The following is a 19,950-nucleotide window of genomic DNA, read 5'->3' as shown; positions in this document are numbered from 1 at the left end:
TTGCCTTCTATAGCCAGATAAAGTGGCACTGTGTAGAATTAAAAGAGAATTGGGCATCAACATTTTCAAAGCAGAAATGAGGCAGAGGTTTTTAAAACCCATTTTGACTGAAGGCATCAAATTTGATTTTAAAGATTTGCGCATGTGCACACACAAGGTACCCATTCCACACTGAGAACTATGTGAAGGATATCAGTATTACATTTTCTCCAACTGGGAATGTTCCTATTGGTCCATTTTCACATGGGCCACTGCTACTCTGAAAGCTAAATTTAGAAGCCCTGTGCAGAAACAAGGAATACATTCAATATTATCTAATATAAAAATGATCTAGTAATGGTGATTGGGACTCATGAGAGTTAAATTGTGGCATAACCACTTTTCCACTCTTGCACTCAAAAGAAAGGTTTTGTTGGTTAGTAGCCACCTAATGGGGCAGTGGGAAATCACTTGACTAGCAAGCCAGAGGTTGCCAGTTCGACTCCCCATTAGTATGTTTCTCAGACTATGGGAAATACCTATATCGGGCAGCAGCGATATAGGGAAAAGATGCTGAAAGGCATCATCTCATACAGCACGGGAGATGGCAATGGTAAACCTCTCCTGTATTCCACCAAAGACAACCACAGGGCTCTGTGGTCACCAGGAGTCGACACCGACTCGACAACACACTTTACCTTTTATTTATTTATTTATTTATTTATTTATTTATTATTAAAACTTTTATACCACCCTTCCAAAAGGCTCAGGGCGGTTTACATTAAAACACCATTAAAATCAGTTAATAATTAAAACAAAAATTATGTATATTATGTATATTATATTTATGTACATTATATCCAGGTATCTCAACAGTCTCTTCCCTTATGAATCCACAAGGGACACTGATATTGAGCTAAGGCCCTAATCTGTGTCTGCCACCATATGAAGTATAGCAGGTGGTCACATGAAATGGGGTCTTTTTTATTGTAGTGCGTAAGCTGTGGAAAATCTACCCTCAAAGAAAGACTACTTAATTCTATGGCTGCTTGCCTTTTGACAGTTAGCAGAAACTGATTTTACAAGGTTTGGGGGTTAAGCCTAAGCCAGCTATTGTTTAGAACTAGTGTTGAGTTCAGATGATCTAGTCTATTGAGGTCAGTCTGTTATGAGTTTATTTTTAATGTTTAGTTTTTGTTTAATAATTTGCTTTATTATATTTTTGTTAGTCATTTGAGAGTCCTTAAGATGAAAAATCATGTTATAAAAATATTCACACATTAATCATTTGGTATATAAAACAATCATATGGGGAAACAGGGCTCCTTCTCTTTCTTGCCTCCAAATCATACCAGTATTAATGACGTAAATTCAATAGTTACCCCATCCTTTTTTATTTTAAGCAAAAGGATTTCCCACTTTCAGTATACATTTAATTGTTTGACCAATAATCATTCAATACAGCCAGTTGAGATGACACATACAACTGGCTCCACCCACCATGTGATGCAAAATGTGACAGTGTACTTTTCATTCCCCTCCTAGTGAGTACACTGTTCCAAATTCCACATATTTGTATATCGGCGCATTATTTAAATTTTACATTAAAGTAGCATTTTTTATTATTTATTTAACTTATTTGTATATCCCCAAACACAAGTCTCTGGGCAGTTTACAAGAAGACTCTGGGCAGTTTACAACAAATTTAAATTGTGCATGAGGATGTGGCTGTGGACAGTGCACCAAGATGGGCGGAAAGCATTTGGATACATCTTTCATTATGTGGTGGGCAGGGCAGTTGGACTTACTGTCCAAACTGGCCTAGTGTAGTATTAGTGAATTGTCCATAAATATGGGTGCACCTAAGGAAAAATCACATATCTCAGACACAACGCCAAAGGACACGACAGCCTCTTATCTTCACTAAGTGGTGCCTATTTATTATTATTTTTACCAATATCCATGACAAATTGTTCCCTTGTTTAAACTAATATTTCTGTGAGCTAGACTAATATTTCTGTGACTAGATATTTTAAAATATATACGCAATGTATATCACATGCATATATACAAACAAGGTTGTGTGTTGGCTAAAAAACAGCAGTGGGGTTTAGGTTGCTTTTAGTTTAAAAAAAGAGGAGAGCTGGTCTTGTAGTAGCAAGCATGACGTCTCCTTAGCGAAGCAGGGTCCACCCTGGTGAGACCCTGGTGAGACTTGATGTGTAAACACTGTAAGATATTCCCCTTAGGGGATAGAGCCACTCTGGGAAGAGCATTTGAGGAGCCAAGTTCCCTCCCTGGCATCTCCAAGATTGGGCTGAGGACAAATATTCATTGGTATTTGTTTATTATACCTCAGTCAGTAAATATTCCACTAGTAACCATCAAGACCACGACTTTGCAAAGCCATTTGGAGGAAATAATTCCAGACAAATTTAACCACTGTTAGAAGACGGATATAGCTTACAGTGGCAAAGGCTGGCTTTTGCCAACCCACAAAAAGCCAAATATCTTGAGGCTCCAGTTAAGACCATCAAGGGAGAATTCTGACTTCATGCTGTAATGGCTAAGAAAGGATGAATAGACCTATTCTATATGCATTGTGTTCTGATTTTAAAAGGATGTTTTATTACTCTAACTTTTTCCCCCTAAGACATTCACCAGCATAAAAGTTTCACCTTTGCTGCAGACTTTCCTTTTGAATCTTTTTCTGGAGAACAAATTAGGAGAGAAAAATGAAGGGAGTGTGAAAGGGGAAAGTGCCCGGTGACTCTTTTCTCTGAGGAGGTTTTTAAGGAGGCACTGAGGTGACAAGTGAAGCAGCCAGAGATTTCTGTGAATAAAGAAAGTGACAAGCAAAACTAATTTGAGAAGAAAGCCAGCGCACATCCTCCCATGGAAAAACCAACCAGCAAGCATTTCATTTCACAAGGACTTTCAGAGGCATGTCAGGAGGACTTGAGACATTTGGTACATTTAAGAAATCTTATCCACAGAATTATTTTGTAAAGCATGCCTGAAGAATTCCCAGAAATGCCTTAGGAGGACTGCCAATAAAAGTCATCCTTCTATTGTCTCTGATAACAGCTAGTATGGGAACCCATTTTTTAGTTTCTTATCACAGCCTAATTATTCTAATGGAACTAGGAATACTTTGTTTGAATCTGTCAAACTGGCCTATATTGAACAAAGCATCCCCACCTCCATACACTGTAGGGTACTTTATCAATTTTAACAAAGGTCAGCCTGGAATGCAGGATGATTCTGGAGAATTCATACTGCTTGTCAGATGAATTGTGGTAAGGAACAGTGTTGGTTATGGCATTCCCGCACAATTTTAAGGCATGCTAGGGTTCTCTCTGATCCTTTGGGTGCCTTCAGGGAAATGACAAGTGCAATAAGAAGATGGTTGCTTTTATTTATATGTCCTTATTTCTTTTACCTCCTCATTGGTCATACCATATCATTTATCATATTGGTCAATGATAAAATACATTTTCTAGACAGCACTCAAAGTCTGGGGGAATGGAGAAACTAACAAATATGTAGCTTTCTGCCAGGATAGTATATGTGCAGAAATGGAAAGACACTAAAATGCCCTCAGAAGAAGACTGGTTGATAAAAATTTTGGAATATGCTGAGATGGCAAAGCTTACAGCACTTATAAGAGACGAAAATTTGGAATGTTTTAAAGAAGATTTGGAACCATTTTTGCCTTTCTTAAAGAATTATTTTTCTAATATGGTCTTTTCAGTAGGGCTTGAAATATAGTAATAACAGCAGGTTGGGTTGGGTAAAATTGAGTAGTATTGTGGAGTATGTATGTTTTGAATTATTATAGCAATGGTTTATATGTATAGTTATTGTGAACCACGCAGATAGGCAAGCGGGAAGTCAATATTTACTTATGTGTAGAATTAGATAAATGAATGTAATTTGAATGTAAAAGGTATTGTAAAATCCAATAAAAATTTAAAATGTGAAGGATAAAAAATATGGAGCTTTCTGTACTCCTCTTCTCCTGGAATATGAAGTGACATTCACCAGAGGATGATTTCCTGATTTGTTGATGAACTTGCAGCCTTATTGACAATAAAGCTGTAAACTTTGCTATCTCTTTTTAAAGAACTTGCTCAAAATGTTTTGGTGATATAGTTGAAGGTAAATGCCTAAAAATGCAAAGGGTCAGTTAACAATAAGCAGACCAAAGTCTATAAGTTACATCCGTTCCATGTCCAATGTTATCTACAAGTAAAAAACTAAATTTTCTCAGATGTCAACCAGCATCTGAATGTGTTCCAGTTACAAGGAGACTAGAATCTTCGGCTCTTGCTTTCTTTCCCCCCATTGGTACCATATTTTCTGAGCTTCTAGGCAAAAAAAAAAAAAAAGGCAGTTGCATTGGCTAGGAAAGACACATTGAGCGGTTTTTTTTTTCATTTCAGTTGGGCAGACTTGCTGAAATAATGATCCCAGCAACATGTTAGCAAAGCATTAGAAACACTTTAGTAAGCAAATAATTTAATTACAGTCTTCGCTGAGGCAGCTTATATGGCTTGCCCTCTGACCTTTTATATTGCAGTACCTCGAGTCAGCGTGGGATTCACACTTCCTATTCCTGTCACAGAATCTCTCCATCTTGTACCATTTAATATAGTGTGCTCCAGGTGTTCTGTGGTGAATGAATAGTTATATTACTACCTGTCAGACACAATCACACTCTATTCATCATTCTCGGCTGGCTGCGTGAAGCCCTGCTTCCAGCAGGCTCCCTCTCTATTTCCTTGTTCAAACGTCTGCAGTGCTTTCGGCCCATCTGTCAAGGCTGTCATTTAGAGGGAAAACAGTATCAGCGCTTTAAATATATAGAGTTCTCTATTGAAACAGTGCTGTGATTGAACTGTCAGCATTCTCAGTATCAGACAGTAATTCATGGCTGGTCAGAGCTCCATTTAGGTTGCTATTACTATGTTGACCCCACAGGGTCATGCTGACGGGCTTTTCGTATATGTCCAGATCTATAAATAGTGCAATTAACCTTTCAAGAATTACAAAATGCTCATTTATTGCCTCCCTATTCACTTGCTGCTTATGACATTTACAATAAAGAACAAATATCTTCAAATGCGCAAAGAAATTAGTGTGTGTTGAAATGTGTACCAGATGGCAGTCAAGTACAAATACATGCTATTTTTCTGCCCCTTGCTGAACCCCTTTCTCTGGTGAAACATCCACTACTTCCAAACTCAGTTGTCTCAAAATAGTCTAGTCCTTACAGTTTGTAGCATTTTTTCCTTGAAATTTTAGATAGTGTTTAGAGCATTAAAATGGACAGAAATAGGAGCTTTTGATATTATTATGAAATAATGCCATTCTTTCTATATTGGTGAGCAACTCCATGCTTCCTTTTGGTTATTTCGCTGAAAGGATGAATTAGAATTTATATCCATTTTACCAGTAGTTTATCTCAGAAAATTGATATAACACATTGGCAATTTAAAAGTGGGAAATATCCTAAAAAAATTCTCCTAGCATGGAAGAAGGATATTTCCAAGCAACTATGAAAAGGCACTATAACACTGCCCTCAAAGATGGAGGAGTCTCAAAGGCAACACTATAATGTGATTAAATAGGACAGCTGCTAGTGAGTTTGTTGGCATCTCTAGTATTTGCATACATTGCACAAATTAGGGGGAATGAATATCAGCCATTTTAAATATTTTCCTGGAACATGGGTAGAGCCATCCTATGGGCCATGGTACAATGGCAGATGCTATAATCAGTACAGCTTAGTTGTGATCCAATGCATTCTCAGTAGCAAAATGGACAGCAAAACAACACAACATGTACCCACTCCAACAATCATGGCAACATCATCAAATCACATGAATCACAGAGCTGCACACAGATGACACCTCCACATTAGGCATCCATGGGATGAATCAATCCATGCATGGCGACAACAGAAATAGCTCCATGACTTCACCCTGCTACATGATATAGAGGTACCACCTACCTAAGACACAGCTTGGAAGAGATAAGCAAACCAGATTGCCCTAGTTAGTGTTAACTACTAATAAGGCATCCCTACAGACAGAGGTATGAACTCATTAAGGATTAATATGTAGTAGTAGTAGTAGTAGTATGACAGCCACCTAATGGCGCAGCAGGGGAATTAACCTGCCTAGCAAGCAAGAAGTTGCCAGTTCAAATCCCCGCAGGTATGTTTCCAAGACTATGGGAAACACCTATATCAGGCAGCAACGATATAGGAAGATGCTGAAAGACATCATCTCATACTGCGTGGGAGATGGCAATGGTAAACCCCTCCTATATTCTACCAAAGAAAACCACAGGGCTCTGTGGTCACTAGGAGTCGACACTGACTTGCTGCCACAACTTTACCAACTTTACTTTAGTATGTCTGTAGGGATCCCTGAAGCAAATCAGTGTAACTCCTCTTCTGCTTAAGAAACAAGGGGGGGGGGGGTTCAAGTCTGACAGTGTAGTTCCACCAGTGATTGCAGGGAAGGATATACAAAAGAAATCCTTGCACCCAACTCAAAGGGTTAATAAGCATTATATTGCTATTCTTTTATATTTATATTTCCAATACACATGTAAGTATTGATATGTATCTTCACATATAGGTCTCTTCGTCTGCAGTTCTGGCTCCCAGTCACTTCTGGGCCCAATTCAAAGTGCTACTTTTAGCTTTTAAAGCCCTAAATGGCTTAGGGCCAGATTACTTGAGAGAGCACCTTGCCCCATATGTCCCAACCCAGACCTTAAGATCTTCTGCAGAGGCCCTCCTCCAGGTGCCTCTGCCAAACAAGGTGAGGCGAGTGGCTACTAGGGAGAGAGCCTTTTCGGTGGTTGCACCCCGTTTATGAAACAGCCTCACCAGTGAGGTTTGTCTGGCTTCATCACTTTGTTCTTGTAGATATCAGGTAGAGAACTTTTTGTTCACTCAGGCCTTTTACATTTTAAATACAGGTTGGGTATCCCTAACCTGGACATCCAAAATCCGGAATGCTCCAAAATCCGGAAACCATCACAGCATGCAGCCACAGCACCAACTCGTTGTGGCTGAGCACCTCATAACAAAACAAAAAACAAAACGCCTCAGCTCACTCACTCGCTTTGGCACTAGAGACCTTAAATAAAACCTAAAAAAAGAAAATACAGTGTACCGTAACCTTTCATGTTTAGACTTGGATCCTATGCCCAAGATATCTCATTACAATATGCAAATATTCCAAACTCCGGGAAAAGTCCAGAATCCAGAACACGTCTGGTCCCAAGCAGTTCATATAAGGCAGGGGCGTAGCAAGGTTGGAGTGGGCCCAGAGACAAGATTTTAAAATGGCCCCCCCCCAAAGTCCAGGGCCTCCGCACACCCCAGGCCCCCAAGGATTTAAGTCTGATATTCCAAAATAAGTATGCTGCCTGCAAATACATTTCACTGAATACACACACACACACATCACAATATATAGTGATATACATTGAGTACTATACATTTGTATTACTTTTGATGCCTAGAACACACTAGAAAGATGAATTATTAAAATGGGCCCCTCGCTGCAGATTAGCAAAGGAGACTTTCAACCATGCAGGGTGAACCTATGTTTGTTTTCCCAGAATTCTGAACAAATTCAGTCAAGTTTGATTGCAGGAGGTTTTTCACAGGAGGCTTTTAAAGCCCTTTAAGACACATCTCCTCTGGAATGGAGGTGCTGCATTCACATGTTGGCCAGATTTACCCTGAAGTCCCTGCAAGTTATTGGGGAGCAGTTCACACACAAGAAAAATAAAATAAAAGCACCACACATGCTTCACAGTTCTCACTCAGACCTTTTGGGTTGCAAGACAACTTGAACATAAGTGCATTTATAAATGAATGAATGAATAAATAAAATTAATAAAATACTGTTCCAGAAGTTTTTGCAATTTTCTGCCATGAAACAAGCCACTTATAGGACTTTTTAGATAGCTTTTTTTAAGTCAGCAAATTTTCCAAGCTGTTTCAAAATAAATATTCAGAGACTTCTCGGTCCCTCCCCCCCCCATATCCAAGCCCTATGGCAAGCAGATCCCTATATATGGGGGGGGGGGGGCGGGAAAGGTAACCACAAAAAGGCATTCACACTCTACCTGGCAAATGCTGGTCTGGGTTAAGCAGGGCAGCAAGAGGTCTTCTGCTGCAGAGAACACTCTGGCTGCCTCCTCCTTCCTGGCTTGCTTGGGCCCTACTCGAGTTCAGGCTTCACTGCGGCCTACACGGAGGCCTCCGTGGAAGCCCCGCCCACCCGCCGATCAGCTGAGAGGCTATGGGGCTGGGCAGGGGGCAATGGGGAGTCACATGAGGTGTCCCTGGGGTGCCCCTCCAGGCAGTGGGGCCCCCAGACAACTGTCTCCCCTTGCCCTATCATTGTTACGCGCCTGATATAAGGGATACTCAACCTGTATTTTGTTCTGATTTAATTGATTTTAACAATGTCTTTTTAATTGATCTGTATTGTATTTTGTATACAAGACAAAATACAATACACACACACACACACCCCGTTTTGGTCTGTTATGCTTTAATGTGTTGTATGTTTTAATCTCATATTTTATTATTGTGTTGTAAGCTGCTTAGAGAACAATTTGTTATGAGGCGGCTAACAAATAAAAGTTATTATTATTAATAATTATATAAAAGTACCAGAGTTTGTTAGCAACCATAGTGACCAGCTTTAAATGCAAATTCACAACAGATCAAGCATAAAAATCCAGACCCTTTTCTTTAGGAGTGTCCCAAAAGTCACCCTGTAACAGTTCATACCACTTCCTTGAGAAATGTTGAGAACATGCAGAGCCAGAAGAACAGGCGCGAAACAGAGTCCTCAGGCTTCTCCAGGGTTTTGAGTTGAGTTGATACACAAAACTGATTGCAGAGAGAGAAACGAACTGAAATGATGAAGCAAGTGAATAAAGCAGAATAAAGCAGAATAAAGCTGCATAAGTCCTACTTTTCCTCTTCAGGTCAGAAACAGCTTTCCCTCCTTTTGCTGCACCAGGTTCCAGAAGGCTATCTGGAGCCTATGAGCATGCTCAAACAGTAATAAGGAGAGGGGAGGGAATTCCAATACAAGCTTTAACTGCCAACTGATGGCCTGCTATTAACTAACACTCACTAGTAATAATATGGATAATAATGGTGGGGGTTACATCAATACATCAAAATCTGTAGGGAAAAACACAAGAATGGGGCTGTAGTGCAGTGGTAGAATACTGCATGCATCTGAAACCCTGGCCAGTCACTACCATTCAGATCTCAACAATAGTGACATGAATGGTCCCATAGTCTGACTTGGTGCTTTGGAAACTTCTTGAAAAGTGCTATCGGAGGCATTCTTACCCCTGGACCTTGGGGCCCTGGTCTGTGGCCTCCAAGGTCCAGGGGGGCTCCAAAGGCTGAGGGTGTGTGTGTCTCCTATCACCACCCCACCCAGCCGTGTGAGGCTGGCAGTGGCCCGTGTTCAGCTGCCATGGCAGTCCCTGGCCTCACCCCCGTGTCTGATGTTAGACGCAGGGGACCGGCTAGCCACGCCCCCGCATCTGATGTCAGACACGGAGGGGCATGGTCTCCCTCCCAAATGCGGCCATGCGGAGGGAGACCACGCCTAATGGGACCATGCGGCCCCATTTGGGAGTGAAATAATGCTCCCTGCATCTGACATCAGACACTGGGGGCATGTCATGCCTGTGAGGTGCGGCCCCTGGTTGGCGGCAGCCCGGGTTCTTTGAACCCATTCGTCCAATGGTGGCTCCACCCCTGACCCCACCCCATGCCCGCCTCATGGCACCGAACTGTAGCATCGAAAACTTCAATAATTTTAGCTGCCATGTGTATGGCTGGAGTGTGGGGGGGGGGGTGTGAGCCGAGCAGGTCTCCCCCACCCCCGTGGTAGCAGCGGCAGCAGGTGGAGTGGGAGCAGCTGCTGGGCCTGTCCTTTTAGCCCAGCAGCCCTTGAGAACTGTGAGGCACTCCAGTGCGCCTGCACAGTTGGAATAGAGTGTTGCAAGTCCATGACGTCAGGGCTTGTGTGACACTCTATTCCAACTGCGCAGGCATGCTGGAGCGCCTCGCAGTTCTCAAGGGCCGCTGGGCTGAACGGTTAGGCCCAGCGGCCGCTCCCACTCCACCCGCCACTGCTACCACCACGAGGGTGGGGAGGTCTGCTAGGCTCAACCCCCACACCCCAGCCGCACACATGGCTGGTCAATACATAGGGAATGACCTGAATGGAACTGTTTCAACTTGCATCATTTGTTTTGATAGTGCAACATAGGGAAGAGAGCTGGTCTTGTGGTAGCAAGCATGACTTGTCCCTGTATATAAAGTATACAGTGTACTGTGCTTGATTGGCCAGCAAACTCGCCTGACCTGACCCCATAGAGAATCTATGGGGCATTGCCAAGAGACAGATGAGAGACATGAGACCAAACAATGCAGAATTGCTGAAGGCCGCTAATGAAGCATCCTGGTCTTCCATAATACCTCATCAGTGCCACAGGCTGATAGCATCCATGCCACGCCACATTGAGGCAGTAATTGCTGCAAAAGGGGCCCAAACCAAGTACTGAATACATATGCATGCTTATACTTTTCAGAGCTCCGATACTGTTCTATTCTTCAATCCTTGTCTTCTTGGTTCCATGTAATATTCTAATTTTCTGAGATTGTGGATTTGGGGTTTTCATGAGCTGTACGCCATGATCATCACAATTATAACAAATTAAGACTTGACTTATCTCGCTTTGCATGTAATGCGTCTGTCTCATATATCAGTTTCACCTTTTAATTTGCATTACTGAAATTAATGGACTTTTGCATGATATTCTAATTTTCCGAGTTTCACCTGTACTGCTCTTCAACAAAAGTCCCCAAAGTGGTTTAGATAGATAGATAGATAGAAAGATAGATCGATAGATAGATATAAATAAAATAGCTCCCTTTCTCCAAAGGGCTCACAATCTAAAAAAAGACTGAAGATCACATGAACCTTTATCATAATAGAATTTCTCTTTGACTTTTTCTCAAGTTTTCCGAACATTTTCAACATCTTTGGTTTATAATCCATGTCCAGAAAGGCAGGCAATCTTGTTCTTAGTTTTCTTCCAAACAGTTCAGCAGGAGATAATCCAATTCTCAGAGGTGTTTTAGTAAATCTTGAATCTGTTTCTACGGTATTGCACGACTTGACTTTCTCCCTAGGCCTCTCACAGTAACCTCAGATATCACATTCACGTGAGCACCTGTATCCAGCTTGTATGTAACAAAAATCCCATTAGTTTTTAGAGAAATTGTCCAGTCACTGGAAGCTGTTGTTCCTTGCAAACTTCCCACACAACAGGAAGCTGTTGTTCCTTGCAAACTTCCCACACAACAGGTCTCCATTGTGCTAATGTTGAGGTCTTCTCTGTGCAAAGGACTGCTGATGCTTTCTCCACCTTGCAGAACACTGTTTGGTTTTTTTCTAGACACAGTTTTTGCTTGTCTGCAGACTTTTGCAAAGCGATTCTGCTTTTTTCAAATATGACAAGTCTGTCCAAAGGCAAGACATTGACTGAACTGGTATTTGCCTCCACAGCATGAAGTTATTTACATAGTTTTTTGGAGATTCATTCTGACAAGTTCTAGTACAGTTTAAAGCAAAAGCTTCCATTCTGTTGTGTTGTTGCATGTTCTTTTCGCTGTGAGGCTGTCTGAGAAAGCCTACTGTTGCATTGTTTTGGTGTCCCTTGAAAACTTGCAGTCTGGCCTGTGTTAGCTCTGCAGCTTGACAAATGCTAATTGCTTTTTCCATATTTAAGTTGCTCCTAAATGGCTTAGGAGTCTAAGATCTGTATTCAGACCCATCCTTAAGGCGGGGCCACTGGGGTGATTGCCCCAGGCAATCCCTAGTCCTCCCTCAAAGCCTTCCCTCACTACACAAGTAGAGATGCTCAGAAGGAGGATGAGCAAAAGGTATTCCGCAAAAAGACAATATTCTTTTTGAGTATTGCTGGGACTGAGGCCTTAGATTTATTTAGCAGTTTCCACCTGAGGGAAGAACAGCAAGCTAGTTATAAGACTGTGTCACAAAACTTTCAGGAGTATTGCACCCCTAAACTGAGAAGATATTTGAGAGATATCAGTTTTGAATGCACATACAGAAGGAAGGGGAGACATTTGAATCTTTTTATACAGGCAGGGCTGTCTCTAGAGAGGTGCGGAGCCCCCTTAGCATTTCAAATAAACAAACAATATACATTTCATGTAAAACCAAGACACAAACATACACAGTTTAACACAGGAGTGGTGCACCTAGGTAAATTTGGAACCTGGACCTAAAGGCCTTTGGAGCCCCCCCCCCATTTTGCTGGAGGCCCCATCCCTCGCTGCAAGTTAAACATTATCCTACACACACACACACACACACACACACAGAGTATTTTTTAACACATGGGTTCTTGAGGGCACAATCAAGTATACTGAGGAAATAAAACAAGTATATTTATGCAAATATGCATTAGCAGAAATATTTCAACATACAACTTAACATATTCCCACCCCACATATTTCTTTCTCCCCCCCCTTCTGTCTCTAAAGGATCCAATATTTAAGAAACTGAATTTGCAAGATTGTAAAGATGTGGGGAAAAACAAGGCAGTGGGGAAGGGTGCGTGGAGACATTGGGATTTGTGTTGCTTTTTAATGCAACTTCAGGACTGGGTGGGAAAGAGGACCCACCATTCAGAAAGGTGGGCAAGAAGTTGGACCTGCTTGCTTTTCTTTTGCAGGGTTGACATTGTTGGAAATTCTCTGTGGTGAGAGAATCCCTTTCTCATTATAGCAGAGTGCACAGAGGCACAACACAGCGGTAGTTTAGTTAGGCATGCGTGTATGCTGAGCGTAAAGTAACTTGGAGCCAATTCATAGTTTCAAATCAATATAAAAGGCATTTATTAAGGAACTCCATTCTAGATAGGAAAGTGAGGAGTTAGGCTCTCTAATCTATCTATCTAGTTGGATGCAGATGGATTCTGCATCTTCTCTGCACACATGGTGCAGGGAGAGAGGCTTGCCATGTTGCAAAGGAGAAGGGCAGGAAGGGAAGAGAGAGAAGAAGGAAGTTAATCCCTGAGATTAGCAATCTACATATCCAAAGGGATAGTGTCAGAGCAGTGGAGAAGGGATGTCCAATGTCTTGACCCTCTAGCCCTCTGACTCACTAGTCTGTCCTCCACTGTCTGAGACAAGAGACAGCGCAAAGACCTTTAACTTCCAACAGAAATAAGTTTGACTGAACAAAAGATTAGTCTCTCGCGTCTCTCTCCCTTGCATAGATAAGTGCTTGGATGGAAGGCATTTTCTCCCATCCCCTCTTCTAGCGTCCTTCATGCTTTCCCTTTTCTGCAGAGTTCAGGAGTTTGGCAAGCATGGTGCAGTCACTCTGACATAAAACTAAACATACACAGACAGACCCGGGTTCCATGAGGGTGCTCTGTTCTCTACAACCACCTGCAGGCACATGAAACTCTTCCCCTTTCCATTTGGGAAAGAAAGATGGTTGGTTTGCAAGCAGCGTGTCCAGCACCATGCTTTTGAAAGTGACCCCCGCAACCTGACTTCTCAATTCCTCGCAACAGCGACCCAGGCAGGCACATCACCCTCTACACACATACCTACACGCATCACCCCATACACACACACACACCACACACACACACACACACACACACCATGACACACACAGTAATTAACACATGGGTGCTTGGGGCACAAACAGCAACAGAACTCACAAGAAAGCAAGGAAGTAGCCTAGAGCAGTTTCTCCAGGTGCACATGTGGCAGCCAAGGCACGGGTGCCACTCCTGGGAGCTGCCCGCTGCTGCTGGGACTGGGAGCTGCTACTGTGGGGAGCCGCTGGCGCTTCCGCCACCCACCCACCATCTGCTGCCTGCTCCTCCTCCTCCTCCACCACCACCACCACCTCCACACGTCTTCACTTCCGCTTGCCTGTCCTTTGCTGCTGGGAGCCAGCCAGCCAGCCAGCTGCCCGCCGCCTCCACCTCCATCCTCCAACTGGCTCCATCTGTAGATCTTGACAGAAGTCTCGCAAGAGGGGACATTGAACTCTTGCGAGACTTTGGATGAGATCTGCAGCAGGAGGAGGAGCAAGCCTGGCCAGGGAGGAGGAGGGGGCAGTGGTGATGATGGTGGTGATGCTGGTGGTGGCAGCGGCGGCAGTGGCCGTGGAGACCTGGCTGTGTGGAGAAGGGACCCTGGAGTGTGCCATTGCTGCTGCCGCTGCCGCAAACAGCAGAGCCCATCCAGCAACTGCTGGGAGGGTGGGCCTTTCCTCCTAAGGGGAAACTCCTGGGGAAATCAAAACTACACTCACAGCCACCTACAGAAGAGAAAGCCTCTTCTTGAGTTGTTCTGTCCCAGGAATGCCCCGAGGAAGCAGCTGAATGAGAAGTTGCTGGGGAATGGGAGGTCAATATCCCTGCCTGTGAGTCATAAGATAGGGACCCGTTCAGCTAGATGTGTGAGGGAAGTTATTTTCCTTTATTGTATTGCTTGAATCTGAGTTGCCAGGTTAATGAAAACTCTCTCCCTTACAGTTTGGTTTATAAAAATACAATTGTTCTTATTGAATACCTTTTTTTAAAGGTAATAATACATCCTTTTTGCTGAAGTGTGCTAGTCTTCATTTTGGGTCTGCCTTAGTCACACGCCTTTTGGAGAACTAGAATTGCTCAGCCCCTCTAGGGAGGGTTTTGCCACTTTACACTCCACCCCATGAATCTTATGATCTTATATGGAAAGAATGGTTTGTCCCACATTAAAATAAAGTGGATGGTGGTAGCCTACTGTGAATCCTTACAGTCGAGGATTTACCCCAGTGAACTCCCACTCCTCCTCTGGCTCTGGCAGGAGCTATGACAATTTGCCTTTAGAAAGAGGTCAGATTCTTGTTTGAAGTTTTTCCAGTTGTCTTCTGCCTTCCTGGAAAGACTGAGAGGTGCTGGAGTTCTGAGCTGGTCCATCTTTCTTTGTTGTGTGTCCTGGTGTCTGCTGTATATATCTTCCAGCTGGCAAGCAACCAGCCACTACTGGTACCATGTGATATTCTAGTATGAATAATTTCCTGTTTCTCAGTTATGAAATAAAACAACAAAACTTTATTTAACTATTTACAAAGTTAAAGAGTCCATGTTATACTTAGAGAAATGCTAGGTCTGTATGGTTTGCCAGTTCAACTCTAACAGACGGGATGCAGAGTCACTTGGCCATAATCTTTCAAGTCCAACCCTCTTAAAGAGATAGTATCCTGACAATCAGTGTCTTTCATGAAGAGGAATCTACACCACATTTCTAGATAACACAAAAGTGAGAACAATGGCTAAAGTCACCAAGACAGAAATAAAATTCAAAATAATCTCAATATAATGCAAATTTGGGCTCAGACTAACAACATGAAATGCACAGTTCTGCATTTAGACCCGGAAGTTAAAAAATTAAAAAAAAAATCAGATGTGGATATAGGATGGGGGATCACTGGCTTGGCATTTGATCTCAGGATTGCAGCTGCTTATGAAATGAACATGAGTCAGCGGTATGATGCAGCTACCATGGGCGAAGTGTCCATTGGATGAGGGTGTCAAATTTCCCCAGGCCCGGAGGATCAAGGGGCCCACAAGGGCCCCACACCACCCCTGTGCCACCATTTCCCATCTATTTATGCATGATGGTGGTGGTGGCGGCGGCGATGGGTGGACTTCTTGAGAAAGTCCTATGAGAAAAGGTTGAAGGAATGAGATATGTGTAGCCTGGAGAAGAGAAGACTGAAAGATACATGATAGCACACTTCAAATACCTGGAGACAGAAGAGGGCAAAGACTTGTTCTCTGCTGTCCCAGAGAACAGGTCTAGATCTAATTAGCTCACGTTACAGGAGGGTAGATGTCAGCTGAAGATTAGGAGAAACATTTTATGACCAGTTGGACAATGGAATCAATTATCTAGCAAGTGATCTCTCCCTTGCTGGAGATCTTCAAATAGAGGCTGGACAACTATATTTTGGAGATGTTCTAGCTCTGGATTTATTGCCTTGTTTATTTATTGTCTAATAGTATTGTGTCTAATCCATTAGATATTAATGGATTTATAATATTAGTAAGACAAAGCAACATGGTTGAACACAGTCAGAGAACACAGTCCACCAAAACTGTTCATACGGTAACAGAATGAAAGGAGGTGTGCAGCCATACCGATGAACTGCACAGAAACTACAATGGCAGTAACAGCATTCTGATGCTGATGCAGAATAGCAGATTTTTTTTTTTAATCCTTTCTTTCTTTTTCTTTACCAAACATTTGCAACATTAAAAATTAGATTATTACAGACACTGAAAATGTCTAATGAATTGGTGGGCAGTTCATGCTTGCTTTGATTACTGAAAAGACAGAGTGGAACAAATCATCTTCCTTGCTGCTATGGTCTTGTTGAAATGTACTTTTTCCCTACTGTGAAGGCAAATTGTCAGAGGGTCTGACAGTCACTGAGAAAGTATAATTCACACACACACACACAAAGTTTATCTAAGGTAGCCACAAAGCAGAGAATCTCCAAAGGCTTCCCTGTTGTTAGTTTGGTAATTATTAATGAATGTACTTCAAACTCTGCCTGCTCTCCATATGAAGGAAAAAGCCTTTGGTGTGATTCCAGGGTAAGTGCAAGTCTCATCCCATTAACGGTCATATTACCAGGCAATAAAGCCATCCCTATGCAAGTTCCACTGAGCATTCAGAATTGCTTATGTGTAATAAAAAAAGTCTGCCAAGACTGGCCCTTTCAGGTTAATACAGAGGCATAAAGGTAGGGGTTATCCCCCATGATCCACTCCTGCCGGGGTTGGCATTATTGGAGACAAAATGACAGAAGACTTTTGTTTCAAGCAAAGAAAATGGAATGAACATGAGAAAAAAATAAGATGTTTACATCTAGAGATAAGAACAGCTTTTGATTCTCCTAAACTAACAATTGGTTCTTTCCCTTTTCCTCATTGCTGCTGGAGCTAAACCACACAGTGCATTCTTTATAAATTATACCACCCTTTGTTAATTATAGGGTGTTGACACTGCTTGTCAGTACTAAGCTCAGTAAATGCTTTGTGTACTTGGATTTTTAATAGCTGTTTGTTCTGCAGAATGTGACAGAGCTGTACAAGTGGCTAGAATTGGCCATTGCTCATATCCTTTTCCTTAAAGCTTTTTACATTTTGTTTTATTTTTCACACGCACACGCACTTCCCACTGCATGGTTTGCATTCTCAAATGTCACTGTATTGATTCAGTCAAAATAGACTGTACCTTTCAAAGAAAGCTTTACAGTCTTTGAGAGAATCAAGTGAAATCCTCTGCATTCCCCAAGCCACTTCTAAGTTCCACAGATTTAGTCTGAATTAGAATTCCTTCTCCAGTGCAAAATATTTTGCCTGCCAGTTTGTTTCTAGAACAATAACTTGCAAGAGAAACAGGCTGACATTCCGGTCAGTTAGTCACCATGTTCCATTGAGGCTGGACCACATACTGAAGGCTTTAAAAAAAACAAAAAACCCACAAATACACTGTGGGTATATATATATATAGACACACAGACAGATGCACCTTCTGATCTAGAGAAAATAATCTGTGTGAAAGAATAAATTTGTACAGAGGAATCAAATGTAACATATGTAGTGAATGGCAAACCCCCTTAGGATCTCATTTGGTTAATATTTGAATTGAATGGATAATTCAACTGAATGTTTAGAGTTTGCTCTTGCACAGTATAAAACAGATGTCATCAGAACATGGCAACATCTAGAAACTTCTTGATCTCCCAACTGCTTTTGAAGTGGTGATTCTGCTCAACAGCTCTAGATCCTTTGTATGCATTCAGTACTTCCCTTCAAACCTACAGTGAGCTTCCAAACTCCCTTGACCCCTCACCACTTCCCTTCCCACCCCCTTACAGTGCTTGAGCCTCCAAGCAGAGGCAAAATGGAGGAAGCAGTCTTTGTACTCCCTTCACATCTCTCACACTTTCTTACACTCCTTCTGAAAGAATAGGTACATAGACTGGGAGTACGTTTGGACCAAAAGATCTCCCTGATATTTCAGGTTGAGGCAGTGGCCAGGAGTGCTTTCTTTCCGTTTTGGCCAGTACTCCAGCCATGTCCATGTCTGGAGATAAATGATCTTAGGTGCATATGCTGGTAACATCAAGGCTTGACTACTTTAATGTGTTCTGTGTTGGACTGCCTTTGTATGTAGTCCAGAAACGGCAATTGGTGCAGAATGAGGCAGCCAGGTTAGTCTCTGGGGCTACCCGAAGAGATCACATTACTCTTATTTTAAAAGAACTCCACTGGCTGTCAATACATTTCCAGGCAAAATACAGTGCTGGCTATAAAGCCCTGAATGGCTGGGGCCCACATATTTAAGAGAGTGCTTTTTTCTTCATGAACCCTGCTGCCTATTAAGATCATTGGAGGAGGTCCAGTTGCAGTTACCACCAGTTTGTTTAGGGGCTGCCCAAAACTGGGCCTTCTCTAGGGTTGCCCCAGGACTCTGGAAATGCTCCCAAACAAAATCAGAACTTCCCCAGCTCTGGTTGCTTTTAAGTGACATCTGAAAACGCACCTATTTTATCAGGCTTTTAGTTCATAATGTTTTAAAAGTGTTATTGATAGTTATTTTAAATTGTTTTACATGATTCAGTGTATTGATCATTGTTTGTGCTTTTTATTTGTAAACTGCCCAGAGATTGTATATGGGGTGGTATATAAATGGATAAATAAATAAATAAATAAGTGAGGTGAGCATTAGGTAAAGTGTGCCGTCGAGTCGGTGTCGACTCTTGGTGACCGCAGAGCCATGTGGTTGTCTTTGGTAGAATACAGGAGGGGTTTACCATTGCCATCTCCCGCACAGTTTGAGATGATGCCATTCGGCATCTTCCTGTATCGCTGCTGCCCGTTATAAGTGTTTCCCATAGTCTGGGAAACATACCAATGGGGATTCGAACCTGCAACCTCTTGCTCCCTAGGCAAGTCATTTCCCCACTGTGCCATTAGGTGGCTCAAGGTAAGCATTATAAGCCCACTAAGATTCCACACCAGGAAATAAGAATTTCAGGCACAGAAAAATCACCATTAACTTTGATAAAATGTAGGAAAGTTACAAACTAGTCCAAGAGGATTCCAATGTGGTTAATGAACAAAGTTAAGAAAGATATAAAAAACGAGAAGGCTTTCTTTAAAAAGATGTCTTGTCCAGATGAAGAAAATACCAGTAGCATAAATCAAATGTACACTGCTCATAGGCAAGCAAAGAAGGCACTTGAGGACTATGTTGCTAGATCAAGGAAGTAGCAAGGTTGGAGTGCACCCTGGGATCAAAGATGAAGCTGGCTCCTGCCTGTGCCCCGCTCCCCACTGCCTTCAAAGAGTTCTGAGGTATGAGCAAAGAGTAAGCTGTCATGAGTCAACAGGCCTGCCCTGCACTTAGGGGCCAGGGACATTTGTTTTCCTCTTGCTCTGTGGTAGCAGCTATGCAGCTGAGCAGAGCATTCCATGGGGGCCCAGCTGGGTCAAAGAGAGCTGCTGCTGTGGCAGGAGCCACGTTCCAAGGCCAGTGGCAGTGGGGACAGGGGCACTCCAGGCAAGAATCTCTGTGCTACTGCCACTGGCACAGGATTCAGAGTAGTGTCGCAGGGTTTGGAACAATTGCTCCAATCCCCCAACAATGACTCTGTTGCCCACTATATAGTACTAGTGTAGCATTCTGCTCCAGAGCTCCCGAGTCATAAGGCAACTCTCCACTAAATAGCAATAGCACTTACATTTATATACCGCTCTATAGCCAGAGCTCTCTAAGCGGTTTAC

General features: G+C 42.5%; 1 long non-coding RNA gene across 1 annotated transcript in view; it reads right to left on the bottom strand.

The window, feature by feature from the left end:
* LOC128347984 (uncharacterized) overlaps nt 1–8,241 on the bottom strand; it is a 42,751-nt gene extending 34,510 nt beyond the window's left edge. The window contains exon 1 of the long non-coding RNA XR_008317864.1: nt 8,137–8,241. This is a non-coding gene — a long non-coding RNA (uncharacterized LOC128347984). The remainder of the gene's footprint in view (nt 1–8,136) is intronic.
* Between the last annotated feature and the right edge of the window lie 11,709 nt (nt 8,242–19,950).

Source organism: Hemicordylus capensis, chromosome 2 (genome assembly GCF_027244095.1).
Source record: "Hemicordylus capensis ecotype Gifberg chromosome 2, rHemCap1.1.pri, whole genome shotgun sequence".
NCBI classification, from domain to species: Eukaryota; Metazoa; Chordata; class Lepidosauria; order Squamata; family Cordylidae; genus Hemicordylus; species Hemicordylus capensis.
Note: the sequence above shows the minus strand (reverse complement) of the source record. Positions and strands in the feature narration are given on the sequence as shown.